We start from the raw sequence: 15,733 nt of genomic DNA, 5'->3' as shown, positions 1-15,733 counted from the left end.
GGCGGCGGCTGGAGCTGAGGGCTCGGCGGCGGCGGCTGGAGCTGAGGGCTCGTAGGTGTCGGAGACTGGAGAACTTTGCTCGGCGGCGGAGACTGGAGAACTTTGCTCGGCGGCGGAGACTGGAGAACTTTGCTCGGCGGCGGAGACTGGAGAACTTTGCTCGGCGGCGGAGACTGGCGCTGCTTGCTCGGCGGAGACTGGCGCTGCTTGCTCGGCGGAGACTGGCGCTGCTTGCTCGGCGGAGACTGCCGCTGCTTGCTCGGCGGAGACTGGAGAACTTGGCTCGGAGGAGACTGGAGAACTTGGCTCGGAGGAGACTGGAGAACTCGGCTCGGAGGAGACTGGGGTTGAGGGCCATTTCATCCCCTCAAAAACAATTAAAATCCCCACAGGCACTGGAGCTGGCTCTGTGGGGACTGGAGCTGGCTCTGGAGATACTGGAGCTGGCTCTGGAGATACTGGAGCGGGCTCTGGAGATACTGGAGCGGGCTCTGGAGACACTGGAGCGGGCTCTGGAGACACTGGAGCGGGCTCTGGAGACACTGGAGCGGGCTCTGGAGATACTGGAGCGGGCTCTGGAGATACTGGAGCGGGCTCTGGAGATACTGGAGCGGGCTCTGGAGATACTGGAGCGGGCTCTGGAGACACTGGAGCGGGCTCTGGAGACACTGGAGCGGGCTCTGGAGACATTGGGGCCGCTTTCTTCCTCCTCCTCCGCTTACTGGGCCCAGTAGCGGAATATGGGTCCAGCCTGGGGCAGGCAGGGAGTTCGCTGGAGCGGTGTGCGGAGGAAGCCGGAGGTTGACTAACTGGCCCGGCCAACCGTGTTTCTGGATGGACTGGACGACAACACTGATCCTGAACCTCTTCTACTAAGAATTTGGAGCCATTCAACCACAAAATTAAATTGATAGTATCGCTTAAGGAGAAACAAAAAACAGGTTCATCAAAACGGATAGTGTCGTCATCCAATCCATCCAAAAACAAGGAGATCAACTGAGCATCAGGCCAGTCAGACAAGAAAGCAAGCTCCACGAACTCCTCCACATACCTCTCCAGCGAACGACCCACCTGTAGGAGCCCGATGAGGCGATCGCCGGTTGTCAGAAGAGTGAGAGGCGCTGGAGGAGCAGGAGCCAGGGAGCTGGTGGAAGTCTCCATTTTTTTTTTGTGGAAAATCCGGTCGTTTATGGTCCGTTCTTCTGTTACGGATGCTGGTGTAGAGATTAGGCTGATACGGATTTCCACAATCAAACAATACTTTAATGAACAAAAAGGCAGAGTACATCCAACAAACGCTAACATAAACAGAGAACGGACAAGGAGTGAAGGGAGTGAGTGCAATATATAGGAGTGCTAACAATAGAGTCCAGGGAAACAAGGGATCTGTAACAGTTATGTGATCCCTACCCACAGCTACATGACCGACAAAGCAGTACCGAGGATGTATGACAAAGTCAAAGACAATGTTAAGTCAGCCCTGAGTTCTGCCCCATGAGTGGCACTGACATCGCGAGCCACGGAAGCTTTTGTTACAATCACTTGCCATTATGTTAACGAGGAGCGGAAACTGATGTTGCACATTTTAAAAATGCGAGCCATGCACGAGAGCCATACGGGGTCAAACATTGCAGAGTTGCTGCAGTGATTTTTGTTCAACCTGCCTTTTTGAGGACAAACCTGGTTTAGCTTTAAGATTTTAAAAATCCATCCTGTTATGAGGTAGATTTGTTGTTGTGCCAAAAGTTAAAACAAGATGTAGCATTTAAGTGATTTCATAGTGAAATATGTTATGGCAGTACATGGTGTCACAAAAAAGAATTATAAGAAGAAACAAAAACTCATCTAAAATTCATTTATAGAAGAAAAGAAAACGGGAACTAACTGCATGTCTTCTAGATCTCGCTAACCATGACTTTTACATCCAGATAAACACTTTTCAAGACAATAAATACACGATGGAGACAATGAATGCATGTATTACCTCTGAATTTGCGTCTGAATAGCGCTGACTCCGTGGGCGTGGCCGCATTAGCGGATAATGAGCTGAATCACAGACTTCTGACATGGCTCTCTTTTCATACAGATTACATAAACACAGAAGGTTTGTTTTCGATTTGACTTACATGATTTAAAACCTGACATCTTAACGTTTTTTTAGACATAAGTGTAATTTTTCTGTGATTAGTATTCACTAAGTTACAGTTAATTTTCTGAGAACTATCAGATTGGACTTTGTTCGGAGGGAGAGGAGAAATCACGCATCATGTTAGTTTTCTTTATTTTACAAAAAGCACAACATTTTGTTTTTACTCTGAGTGTACACAAATAAAAGAAGACATTCTATAGTTTCAGTTGATATATTACTTATGTCTCTATGACAAAAAATGACGGAGTATTTTAAGTCTGTTTTGCTGCAATGTGAAAAAAACCCCTGCAAAACGCGCCAACGCGTTTTCAGACCTCAGAGTGTTAATAAGAATAAGAATAATAAGAACAATAATAATAAGATTTTGTGCTTGTGTGAGCTCAGACTGTACCCTTGGAAAGTTAAATGTTGACTTGTGGTAATTTCCAGATTAATACAATTTGTGTACAATTAATCAGAGCACTTAAAGTTGCAAATATTTAAGCAAAATTCACTTTGTTATAATGCACTTTTGTCTTCAATAAATTGAAGAAAAATGCAGAGTTCTGTTTGTTTTGTAAATGTGTTCAGCATTAACTAATTGGCTCTGGCCCATATCGAGACAGCTCTGTATCGAGGTACGTATCAAATCGTGACCAAAGGTTTGTAAAGCTTCGAAGCTTCATGAAGCAGTGTTTTGAAATCGTCCATCACTAGATATTGTTGAATAAAGTCGTTATTTTTTTTTTTTTTTGGTGCACTTAGTGTAAATAGCATCTATCACAAATAGTTACTGCCTTATTTAAATTTGAGGACAGTAATTGGATACTTTTCATAAATAAATAATTGAATAATATTTTTGTGTTGTGTAAATGTATTAGTTTTGCATTGTCTTTTAAAACATAAAGTGACCTGAAAAGACCTGCACTATACTTAAATATCTACACATTAAATCACAAATCAATCGTGCGTAAGAAATATTCTGTGAGTGTGTCTCTATGTTCGAGTTGCTGTTTGTGTTTGTTTTATAGACGCATGCTCTGTTGTAATCTGAGTCGCTGATTGATTATCAAGTTCTCTCCATCTGCTGTTATGTCATAGAACTCTGTCAAAGAGATTTCGTCCAACACCCATACACACATGCATTGTCTAATGGCCTCCTTCCAGCCATAATCTTTAAACAATATGTCAATATGTTTTGAGCTCCTGATTGGTCAGTTTTAATTACTCACCAATCAGAGAGACAGATGATGACTGGTGATGTCAGAGTTTGTGCATTATGCGTTCAGTATGTGTTCAGCTGGGAGTTGACGGTGTCAGGTGAGGTCGCCACACATGGAGATACAGATGTGGCATGCTGGCTGCCTCTGACATCAGCAGAAAGACAGGTATTTAAACAGGTCACCCACTCCTCTGGAGTCTGTATGCTCTGTTATCTGTCTTTGAACGTGTGTGATCTGTCTGTGTTGGTCTGAAATTCATTTTGAGAATGTGTTGTGTTGGTGCTGACTGTAGAATCTGCCTGTACAAAATGAAAATCTACAGTAGCTGAAGATGGAGTACAGTATTTTTATGTTATCGATTGATTGTTATGTACTACAATGAACTCTTTTTAGAGATGCGCTTACACAGTTATTAACATTGTAAATCAAGCAAAGTTTTTGATATTATAATTTTATTTTATTTTTTTTAAATCAATGTATATTCATAACACTATATTTTGTGTTTTCATGTTTTCTTACCTTGGCATTAAACTACAGAAAACTGGTCAATGCTGCTGCGTGAGTGTTTCTAATACAATGGCAATCCCTCTATATTATTTTTTCTCTTTTGGAAAGTCATAGAAGTGCTATTGTTGATTTTTATTTTTTCATTTTCTGCTAAATGGGAACGGCAAAAAAAAAAAAAAATGTTTCCGTTCACTGCTATAGAAGCTTATCCAACTATGACGACTTTCGCTTCTGATAACCCCAGAAATGTGAAAAGGGTCCATACTATGGCTAGAAATATTTCAAATAATTAACTGGGGATAATGATTTTTGAAGTGTTGTTATATTATATTATATGAAGTGGAAAAATAAGGATGTTTTTCTCAAATTTACTTTTATTAAAATAGTATCTTAACTCAAAAAACAGTGGAAAAACAGCAAACAGAATAGACATGGTTTGATTTGTGTACATATAAAATGTGTAATGCTGGTGTATTGGATTTGATGTGTTTTTTTAATGTGACATCAGTGTGGTTTGTTTGCTGCGGGTCATATTGGCGGTCCTGGTGGCACATTGATTCCCCTCTCAGCTTCTAATTAGCAGGGTGACATGCATTTTACATCAATACTTCATAGATTTTTCTGTGTTTTTGCATGTGACGGGTGAGGAAATGTCGTAAGGTTTTGGTTAGAAAACTGTAAAGAGAGAAACATGAAGCAATGTTTGTAATGAAAGGCTGAAGGTTGAATGTGAGATGGTGTGATAACTGTTGCTGACATACATATGGTGAAGATCCAAGCATTCAGAGTATGCATGTGTGTGTGTGTGTGCGTGTGAGATTATTTTCATTGTCTGGTGGATTGTTAGATAGCAGGAGTCATTGCTGAAGTGCCAAGCTCTCAGTCCATAGTGTGTGTGTGTGTGTGTGTGTGTAAGCTTGAGGGTAATCTTTGCCTGATTTCTTTTGAGGGTAATCATGCTTTTAATTAGTGGTGTTTGCTAAGGCAAGCGTTATGAATACTATTGCTCAGGGTTGGGGATTTAAGCTAACCGCTAAGCATTAAAGGGGTGGCTGATTATGATTTCATTTTTTTAACTTTAGTTAGTGTGTAATGTTGCTGTTAGAGCATAAACAACATCTGCAAAGTTACGACACTCAAAGTTCAATGCAAAGGAAGATATTTTCTTTTAAAGAATTATCTGTTTAAGAACTACAACAATCATCATTTTGGCTGCATGAGATTCTCCAGTTTTGTTGTTGAACAACCGAAAAGAGAGCTGTTAAAGCTCTACCCTCTTTTGGAAAGTGGGCCAGGAGCAGCAGCTCATTTGCATTTAAAGGGTCACACAAAAACGGCTTGTTTTTGCTCACACCCAAATTGGGGCATAGAGACTTATATTACATCTTGTAAAAGGGGCATTATAGGTCCCCTTTAAACCTACATTAAGTCATAAATGATACCTCAGATCATACAGCTTATTGAGAAGAGGTGTACTGTTACTTCTCTAAATTATCAAACTGAATTAACAGTTTTTGCCACATGGAAGATAATACTGAGAATCTGATGGACTTGTATTGAAAATGGGTACCTGAGTCATATCGAGACCAGAATATAATAGAGATTTAGTGGTGGGCTCTTTTTAGATGCACCAATAAGCAAGCATTGAAAACAACCATATTACAATTAGGGCTGCAACAAGCGATTATTTTGATAATCGATTAATCTATCGATTATTAGAACGATTAATCGACTAATCATCGATTATTGCACTGATTAATCAGTATGCTTTGTTCGATTATTCTACTTAGCAATTAGTTAAAATATTGAGTTATACTGTACTTTAACTAGTAAATAAAACAAGGAAATCACTTTAGCTTTTGAAAGTGTATTTTTAATGATTTTCAAGCCAACTGAATAGAACAATATCCTTCAGGTTTTGTTTCTGTCACATGTGCACTCCGTTTTGGACTTGTTGTTGTTCCATTTCCCGCCACCAGTTAGTCACCATGGCAAATGATCACCACCATCATCACACCCAGCTGTTCCCAATCACACTCCTTGTTATCCTATATATATATACCCTGTGTTTCCAGTCTTCTGTTGTCCGGTATTGTTCGTACTATGTTGGTGAATGTTCCTGTGGATTCCTGTTTATCTCCTAGTAAAGACTTATTCTGACTCTATCTCCTCGTCGTGTGATTAGTATACCAGCAACTGTAACAGTTTCCTCCTCAGAAGTCATCAATAGTCCAACTGTTACATTGACTGGTACTGTGTTTTTAAGTGTGGGAATTGTAATAACTTTTTAATAACAGTAAAAAAAATATATATATTTTTTAAAAAATATATATATATATATATATATATATATATATATATATATATATATATATATATATATATATATATCGAGTTTGAGTCATTGAATGGCTTTGCTGAGGTAAATGTTACATTTTGTGTGATATTTTTGCTTTGTTTGATTAGTTGTATTGACTTCTGCGGTTAAAACTCTGATTAAGTGATTACATTAGAGATGGATTCATTTCAGTAAGTATTTTTGATGTTCATTCATGTCTATTTCGAGCTGTAATAGAGAGGAATAGGTTCACATGCCGCTTGAACTGAGGCGTTACAGCGATCTGCCGCTCCACGTTAAACAGCATCACAACGACAAGTATTGTTTGAATCCCGTAGTAAAATTGACAGAATTTAAAAGCTGAGACTTAGTTGTATATCAAAAGTAACCTGATCTGTTGTCTGTGTCCTCTTTGCTCTGCGATGCATCTTTCACTGTGTGGGATGTGCGGCGTGAGAACAGTGAGTTCGAATGAGAGTTGGTGGCCCTGCATGACAGTATTCTGTAGTTATGCTAAATGTTATGTTTATGTTAATCTCCCACATTTCACGGGTTCGACTTCGTTTGCACTATGCACTCCAAAGCGCTGACTTCTTTTATTGGATTAGATCCGGGAGGGCTGCATTACAGTATTGCGCTACAGTGCCCCACTGGTTACACCACGTTATTGCAGGCCCTTCAAATAGGTAATATGAGATCAAGAGACTATTCGACAACAAAAATATTTGTAGACAATTTTGCATTGTCGACGTTGTCGACTAATCATTTCAGCCCTAATTACAATGCCATAGCAACATCCCAGAACACACTAACAAATGCACAGCAATGCACTAACAATGATCTCACATTATAGCTACAACACTTCAATGCACTGACAAATGCCAAAAACATCATTGTGGTGGTGAGTTTTGCAAGGGCAAGCACCACTCACAATTTCTTTAGAAAATGTCATTTTTCCTTCAACACAAGAGCCAGGAACTCTCTTTTGACCCTTAGCTTACCCTTAGACCCTTAGACTTTTAAAAAAAAAACACTTACTACATGAAAATAATATACTTTTAAGGCACAATATGTGATTAAAATATCCAAAAACCACTAGAACAATGTTATATATTTTGTTGATGTGTACTTACATTATCCCAAACGTTTCCAAGAATGTTTAAATCCATCCGTTAATGCATCGCCTATTAACCCTCTGGAGTCTGAGGCTGATTTGGGGCTTGGAGAAGTTTTGACATGCCCTGACATTTGTGCTTTTTTCAGTTGTTCATAAACATATTAATGACAATTCATTACACTGTCATTACACTGTATTCAGCACAAACTAGGCTACAATAATATGTGAGGAACATGTACGTACATGTTTGTGTTTTTGAAGGAATAACATTTATGCGTGGTTATTAAAAAACAAAAAACTTAAGTCACTGAAATAAGGCCAAAAAAGGTATAGTAAATCTGTGTTCACCAGACTTTTGGGTATTGGAGGTTGTAAACTAGAGTTTTTGCTTCACAATTATGTAAAAATTATGCTGCCTACTCCTTCATGTAAAACAATATATTGATTTAGTTTTTGTAAGACACTTTTTGCCAAGAAACACAGTATGCGAGGAGGCGTGAATCACCACTGAAAATGGGCCATTCTCACCTGAGAAGACAAAAGAATTGGATAGTAATGAGCTGAAATGACTTGCATATTAATGAGGCCTTTCAGTATGGTAGGCTGTGAAAAAAACCTTCTGTGATGTCTAAAGCTCATTATGATATATGAAACATACAGAAAAATATTATTACAATATAAAGTAATGATTTTATATTATACTTTAAAATATAATGTATTTCTGTGATGCAAAGAGTCTGAATATAGGCTTTTAGTTTAAAAGCATGCACATTTGGAGAAATATTGGATTCTCATATGCTTATGTCAATTTGACATCATACCCACATTACTTTAAAGGGATAGTTCGACCAAAAATGAAATTTTCTCACCCTCAGTTTGTTCCAAACCTGTATAAATATCTTTGTTCTGTTGAACTCAAAGTAAGATATTTTTAAGAATGTGGGAAACTGAACAGTTCTGGTGCACCATTGACTTCCATAGTATTCTTTTTCCTACTATGGAAGTCAGTAGGGCCCCAAAGCAGCCTGGTTACAAACCAAAATATCTTCCTTTGGGTTCAGCAGAGCAAAGACATTTTTACAGGTTTGGAACAACTTGAGGGTGAGTAAATGATGACAAAATTTTCATTTTTGGGTGAACTATCTCTTTAGCAATTTTTTTAACACACAAATGTATCTAATATGATAATCAGTGCTGCTTTACCCCACATACGCTCGACCGGAAGAAGTGGAAGCGGCGACTGTGGCATATTAAAAGTTCCTCTGCTTTCGAGCTGTCATCTCTCATTAGCAATTGCTCCAGCAGCCTCCTTTCTGCTTGCACAGAACTCGGTCCTGCTCTGACTCATACTACAGTGATGTTAATAAGCTCATCCATGAACATGATAACTAACTATTAATAAGCAGTACATTAGGAGGTTATTAAAGGAAAAGTCTTAGTTAATAGTTTATATGTGTTTCCAATACTAAAGTGTTACCAAGTATTGTCATGTCAGTGGTCCCTTTTTTCATTTGCACAGTCATAGGAATGATCTTACACACTCTCTATTTGTTTGTAATGTCTTAATGATTTGTGCCATCATATGATCTGTTCTGTTACAGAGCATTAGCAAACCTGTGCTGTTGACCTAATAGATGTGTATTGAGCCATGCAGGCATATTTCAGACATCAAGTACAGTACAGGGACTCCGTGTGTCCACAACAGCTTGATTTACTGAGCCAATATGGAGATCCGTTTAAATGGGATTTGTGTGTTGTTCAATCCAGTCTCTGGATGCTGTGTTGTGGATTACCTGAACCTCAGTTTTCCTTTTCTTTCTGATGAGAGAAACAAAGCATCCAATCAGCATATTGTTTCTTTACTACATCACTATAGGCAATGTGCCTCATTGCTTTGAATATCTCAGCTTTTGAGTGTGTTGTAATTCTGTTCTATCATGCAATAAATGTTTCAGCTGTACCAAAGTCATGCTGGAGAAAGCAGGCCAGAGCTTCTTTCAGTGGGATGGGCTTGACCTGGTTTCTTTTGTGGATGTGTTGCTGGGGGTTATGGTGTCCTTGACAACAGGAGGTGGGTGTTCAGGCAAATTGCTGCATTGCTTCTGTTTTATGTGAGTGTTAATGAGAAGTTTGCTGTCATTTTGTGGCTCATTATAGTAACAGATTCCAGTGAGGACAACTCTCGGAGTTGGTTTGGTCATGGCAGACTATATCTGCTTACGCTGCTGTTGAGACTTTGCTTCAGCAAGAAAATAATTCACAGATGCTGCTGATGCACAAATATACAGTACATAGACAAGGTCCAAAGCAGACAAGCTCTGTGCACAAAACACACAAGCACCCAAGATCCCATATCTTCTGCCAATACTTATCTATTATTCTCACTAAGTTAATGTTAAGCATAAAATCCTCTACAAATTGTAGTTTATTTTGTCACAAAAAGCGCTCATTTGAATGATTGCACGGCCTTCAGTTCTGTAGACAACTATGAAGAAACTAGAGGAACTAGGTTTTTGTCCAAAATTTTTTTCCTCCGAATACACATTCAAGATGCTGAAGACACTAATGACAGTAAATGCTTGCTGCAACCTACTTGCAGTCATTCAGAACTCACCAGCTGTCTCTTAACAAGGGATAAAACTATGCTGCCTGTAAATAGATGAAAATGAGGCCCTATTCAAGACACAAAACCCAGTGATGTCACATTCACCGCTATATAGCCTTTCCTTCACTTCACTTTCTTCACTTTTTATCTAATGAAATCTTTGACCTCTTTACAGGGTCTAAGCTATTACACGCAGTAGGATCCTCCATTAAACTTCTCTTAGAACACTTTCAGCTAATTTTAATTATACTTCCAGTTCACTCGTCAGTGCATCGAAGTAGAAAATGAAAAGGAAATGAAGAGGCATTAAATGCCTGTGAAAAATAACTGAAAAGACTTTTGTTACATATTTGTTAAATTATCAAGTAAAGTGACTGGCATGAGAAATGCATTGAAACACTTATTCACAGCTCCTTGTCATTAATGGAGTGAAACAGATTATAAATTCTAATGATGACAACTCTCAGAATAGTTTTAGAATGTTATTGAATATGCCAGTGGTCATGTATTTGGTCTTGGTGGACTATATCTGCTCTGCTGCTGCTCCTGCAGAGCAAGTATGGACTTGGTACTGCTAGATACACAGACGTGCTGCTTTGAGCATGTAAGATAGGCTTGTACTGCATAAATAGACATACATAAAAACTGTGGCAGATCTAGACAGGTGGAGCTGGGGGAGGTGGAGGGTTTCAGAGGAACTCTGATAGTGCACTGGAGGACTAGCTTACAGCAAACACTGAACCAGAATATTTAAATGTTGAGCAAGCAATCTCATTGGCTGCAGAATCAGCTTGAGCCATGCAATAATGATATGATTCTGAAGGAAATCACAGTGTTGATTTAGCAAAAAGGCTTTTTAGGCTTTCTTTTGACATGATCTTGAAAACATACCTAAATAATGTTTAAAGGGGTCGTTAACCCAAAAATCAAAATTCTGTCATTAATTACTCACCCTCATGTATCTCCAAACCCATAATATTCGTTCATCTTCGGAACACAAATTAGGATATTTTGATGTAATCCGTGAGCCTTCTGACCTCCGATAGACTGCAACACAATGACCACTTTCAAGGCCCAGAAAAGTAGAAAAGACATCATTAAAGTCCATGTGACTACAGTGGTTCAACCTTAATGTTATGAAGTGACGAGAATACTTTTTGTGCACAAAAAACAAACAAAATAACTGACTTTATTCATCAATTTCTTCTTTTCTATGTCAGTCTCCTATGCAGTTGACGTTGTAAACACAGTGCAGTGCTTCCAGGTTCTACGTCCGAACACTGGCTCAGTATTGGCCGACGTTGCTCACTTGAGCACCATGACAAATGCGTGTGATGCTGCTGCTTCAGGAGCCGATAATGAACCGGCGTTCTGACATATAACCTGGAAGCGCATGTCAACTGTGTATGAAACTGACATGGAAAAGTTGTTGAATGAAGTGGTTATTTTTGTTTGTTTTTGTGCACAAAAATTATTCTTGTGGCTTCATAACATGAAGGTTGAATCACTGACTATTTTAACAATGTCTTTTCTACCTTTCTGGTCCTTGAAAGTGGTCGTTGTGTTGCAGTCTATAGGAGGCCAGATAGCTCATGGATTTCATCAAAAATATCTTAATTTGTGTTCCAGAGATGAACAAAGGTCTTTGAAGCAACATGAGGGTGAGTAATTAATGACAGAACTTTCATTTTTGGGTGAACTAACCCTTGAAGTTAAATAATGTTTAAGTAATAAAGAACACTTAAAGTGTCATGCAGGTATAAGGGAAAATGATTCAATAAAATGAATCAGACCACCTAAATGAATACAGCTTTATTAGAGTGAGGTGGGACATGTGAAAAAGGAAGTGGGAAGAAACACAACCAAAAGAGGTCATTGGTGTTCTTCAAAACATTCATACTAATGAGGTACTGCTAAAACAAAGCTCGATGGATAAAATATCAATGTCTTGCTCTGTATATCTAGAGAGAGAGAGCAAGAGGTACAGGTAAGTGCACTTCCCCTCTGCCCTTTATAAATTCTCCAGTTGCCCTCAAGGAGGACAGGCAGTTTGAGCACTAATGCAGGTGTTTAAATGAGCTGAGCGCAGACAGACGGGCCGCTCTTTGATCTGATGCGGTCTCTCATGTTAATGGGGCTGGAGATAGAGTGGCTTGAGCTCTCTGTCTGAGCTTTGGTCTTTCTGTAATCCAATCCCTCATTTCTTCCCCATCACTGCTCCTCATCTCTCAGTCTACTCTGTGCCTCCTGTGTTTCTCCTCATTTTCTCATTTAATCTTTCATTCCACCTCTCTAACACCACTTTAGAGGTAGACCTACAGAGAGTACAGATTTCTTTCCTATTGACTCCCACCTTATCCAGCAAGCATTTTCAGCAGTTAGGATCCACGTACAAAAGTAGTGTTAAAGGAACACTCCACTTTTTTTGAAAATAGGCTCATTTTCCAACTCCCCTAGGGTTAAATAGTTGAGTTTTACCATTTTCAGATCCATTCAGCTGATCTCCGGGTACCACTTTTAGCGTAGCTTAGCATAGTTCATTGAATCTGAGTAAACTGTTACCATCTCGCTCAAAAATGACCAAAGAGTTTCAATATTTTTCCTATTTAAAACTTGACTCTTCTGTAGTTACATTGTGTGCTAAGACCGACAGGAAATGAAAAGTTGCGATTTTCTAGGCCAATATGGCTAGGAACTATACTCTCATTTCGGCGTAATAATCAAGGAACTTTGCTGCCGTACCATTTCACATTTTCACATTTCACTCTTTGTTATATTGCAGCCATTTGCTAAAATCATTTAAGTTAATTTTTTTTCCTCATTAATGTACACACAGCACCCCATATTGACAGAAAAACACAGAATTGTTGACATTTTTGCAGATTTATTAAAAAAGAAACACTGAAATATCACATGGTCCTAAGTATTCAGACCCTTTGCTGTGACACTCATATATTTAACTCAGGTGCTGTCCATTTCTTCTGATCATCCTTGAGATGGTTCTACACCTTCATTTGAGTCCAGCTGTGTTTGATTATACTGATTGGACTTGATTAGGAAAGCTACACACCTGTCTATATAAGACCTTACAGCTCACAGTGCATGTCAGAGCAAATGAGAATCATGAGGTCAAAGGAACTGCCTGAAGAGCTCAGAGACAGAATTGTGGCAAGGCACAGATCTGGCCAAGGTTACAAAAAAAATTCTGCTGCACTTAAGGTTCCTAAGAGCACAGTGGCCTCCATAATCCTTAAATGGAAGATGTTTGGGACGACCAGAACCCTTCCTAGAGCTGGCTGTCCGGCCAAACTGAGCTATCGGGGGAGAAGAGGTAAAGAAGAACCCAAAGATCACTGTGGCTGAGCTCCAGAGATGCAGTCGGGAGATGGGAGAAAGTTGTAGAAAGTCAACCATCACTGCAGCCCTCCACCAGTCGGGTATGGTAGAGTGGCCCGACAGAAGCTTCTCCTCAGTGCAAGACACATGAAAGCACGCATGGAGTTTGCCAATATATAGCAATAAATAAGATTCTCTGGTCTGATGAGACCAAGATAGAACTTTTTGGCCTTAATTCTAAGCAGTATGTGTGGAGAAAACCAGGCACTGCTCATCACCTGTCCAATACAATCCCAACAGTGAAGCATGGTGGTGGCAGCATCATGCTGTGGTAGTGTTTTTCAGCTGCAGGGACAGGACGTCTGGTTGCAATCGAGGGAAATATGAATGTGGCCAAGTACAGGGATATCCTGGATGAAAACCTTCTCCAGAGTGCTGAGGACCTCAGACTGGACCAAAGGTTTACCTTCCAACAAGACAATGACCCTATGCACACAGCTAAAATAATGAAGGAGTTGCTTCACAACAACTCTGTGACTGTTCTTGAATGGCCCAGCCAGAGCCCTGACTTAAACCAGATTGAGCATCTCTGGAGAGACCTAAAAATGGCTGTCCACCAATGTTTACCATCCAACCTGACAGAATTGGAGAGGATCTGCAAGGAGGAATGGCAGAGGATCCCCAAATCCTGGTGTGAAAAACTTGTTGTATCTTTCCCAAAAAGACTCATGGCTGTATTAGATCAAAAGGGTGCTTTTACTAAATACCGAGCAAAGGGTCTGAATACTTAGGGCCATGTGATATTTCAGTTAAACAAAAATGTCAATAATTCTGTGTTTTTCTGTCAATATGGGGTGCTGTGTGTACATTAATGAGAAAAAAAAAAAAAAAAAAAACTTAAATGATTTTTTGCAAATGGCTGCAAAGAGTGAAAAATTTAAGGGGGTCTGAATACTTTCCGTACCCACTGTATGTTTAGTGGCACTTTCAAAGCGAAGTATCCAGCCACGTTTTTTTTTTCCTCATTAATGTACACGCAGATAAGGAACTATGCGAAAATACGTTGTTATTAAATATGGCTTTATTTATCAATAATCCACCCCTGTAATCATAATTTTTTGAAAGGGAATAAAAGTTGTTGGTGTTTAAGTACTACTAGTGTTCATTTCAGCTGGGAACTGTATGTATAGGTACATTGTTAGAGTTTCACAAAATGAGCCTACTGCGAATGAGAATTAATCACCAACTAATTAATTATAATTAATTATATCACCAACTGCTGCTAACTAGCAAATCCTAGTACCAAATCTTTGGTTAGGCAAATTTATCCATGTTACATGTTTCTAATCATCAGCTGAAATACATCTGCCCTGAAGCTGATGCATGATCGGGCAGACTGCTGAAGGCCTTCCATTATCATCTTCCTCTCTGAACCTCTGTAATGTAGTCATTCATTAGCAGGGTCGCCTGTATGCCTTTAATGTGAAGAATCAGCAGCATTGATCCACTCCAGTGAAGAGAGAGTCCTCAGGGAGGAGTGTAGTACTGAGGAGACACCTCGCTTCAGATGGCTTCATCCTGTATCCTGAGTGTTTATGATGGCTCTCATCATCATCTCTGAGAATTCTGCTGCTTTATGATAGTCAGATTGAAATGTCCAGACTGAGAGAGAGAGAGAGAGAGAGAGAGAGATGGTTGATTATGATAAGCAGAGATAAGGAGATAGATGTGAACATGAAGGGAGATGCGTGTGTGGAGGAGTTTACTATAGACCCAGTGGAACATTTTATTGCTTAGGTGTTGCGTTTTCATAGCTCAGATGATCTAATGGAGTTCTCAGTTATCTTTATGATATCTTTATCTTAAGTGTCAGCTTAAATGTCTTAGGCATTTCTCCTAAAACCTTTAGAGGGGAAAACACCACTGATTGTTGAGACGCGAGACATGTCTTCAATCTTTAAAATGTTCTTCAATTTTACCTGCCATTAGTTTTGAAAATGCAACATTTCCACTTTGAAATTAACCAGAGATGATCACTTAAAAGGTCCATAAATCAGTATTTGATAACTTCAAAGATGAAGAAAACAGGACAAGCAGACATAATTATTTATATTTAAAAGAAATACAAAGTAACTACTGCATTTAAAGTACAGTGTGTAAAATATATTTGTGTCAACACCATCAGCTGTCTGCACCTTGAGTCTTTCTGTCTGTGGTGATAATACAGTAGATCAAGCGTCCTCAAACTTCAAATGCTTGGATCCACTTAGACAGGTATAATGAGTCTCGAGACCCACCAAAATCTATTTAGAGAGAAATATGTGAATAAAAGTGGGATAGGCAAAAAGTATTTTAAAATTGAAAAACTACACACTTTGAATTTAAGCAAATTTTTGAAGTGTCATCTTTGTGTTAGAAGATATAGTTTTTTAAAATTTTAAACTCAGGTTAATATTGCACTCTCTGTGAAGGGATTCAC

The 15,733-nt window shown here is 39.1% G+C and overlaps 1 protein-coding gene across 6 annotated transcripts in view; it reads left to right on the top strand.

Annotated features, from left to right (window-relative positions):
• Positions 1-15,733, top strand: part of kalrna (kalirin RhoGEF kinase a) — a 296,510-nt gene that overhangs the window by 101,911 nt on the left and 178,866 nt on the right. The gene's annotated exons all lie outside the window — the stretch shown is intronic.

This window comes from Chanodichthys erythropterus, chromosome 14 (assembly GCF_024489055.1).
Source record: "Chanodichthys erythropterus isolate Z2021 chromosome 14, ASM2448905v1, whole genome shotgun sequence".
Taxonomy (NCBI): Eukaryota; Metazoa; Chordata; class Actinopteri; order Cypriniformes; family Xenocyprididae; genus Chanodichthys; species Chanodichthys erythropterus.
Note: the sequence above shows the minus strand (reverse complement) of the source record. Positions and strands in the feature narration are given on the sequence as shown.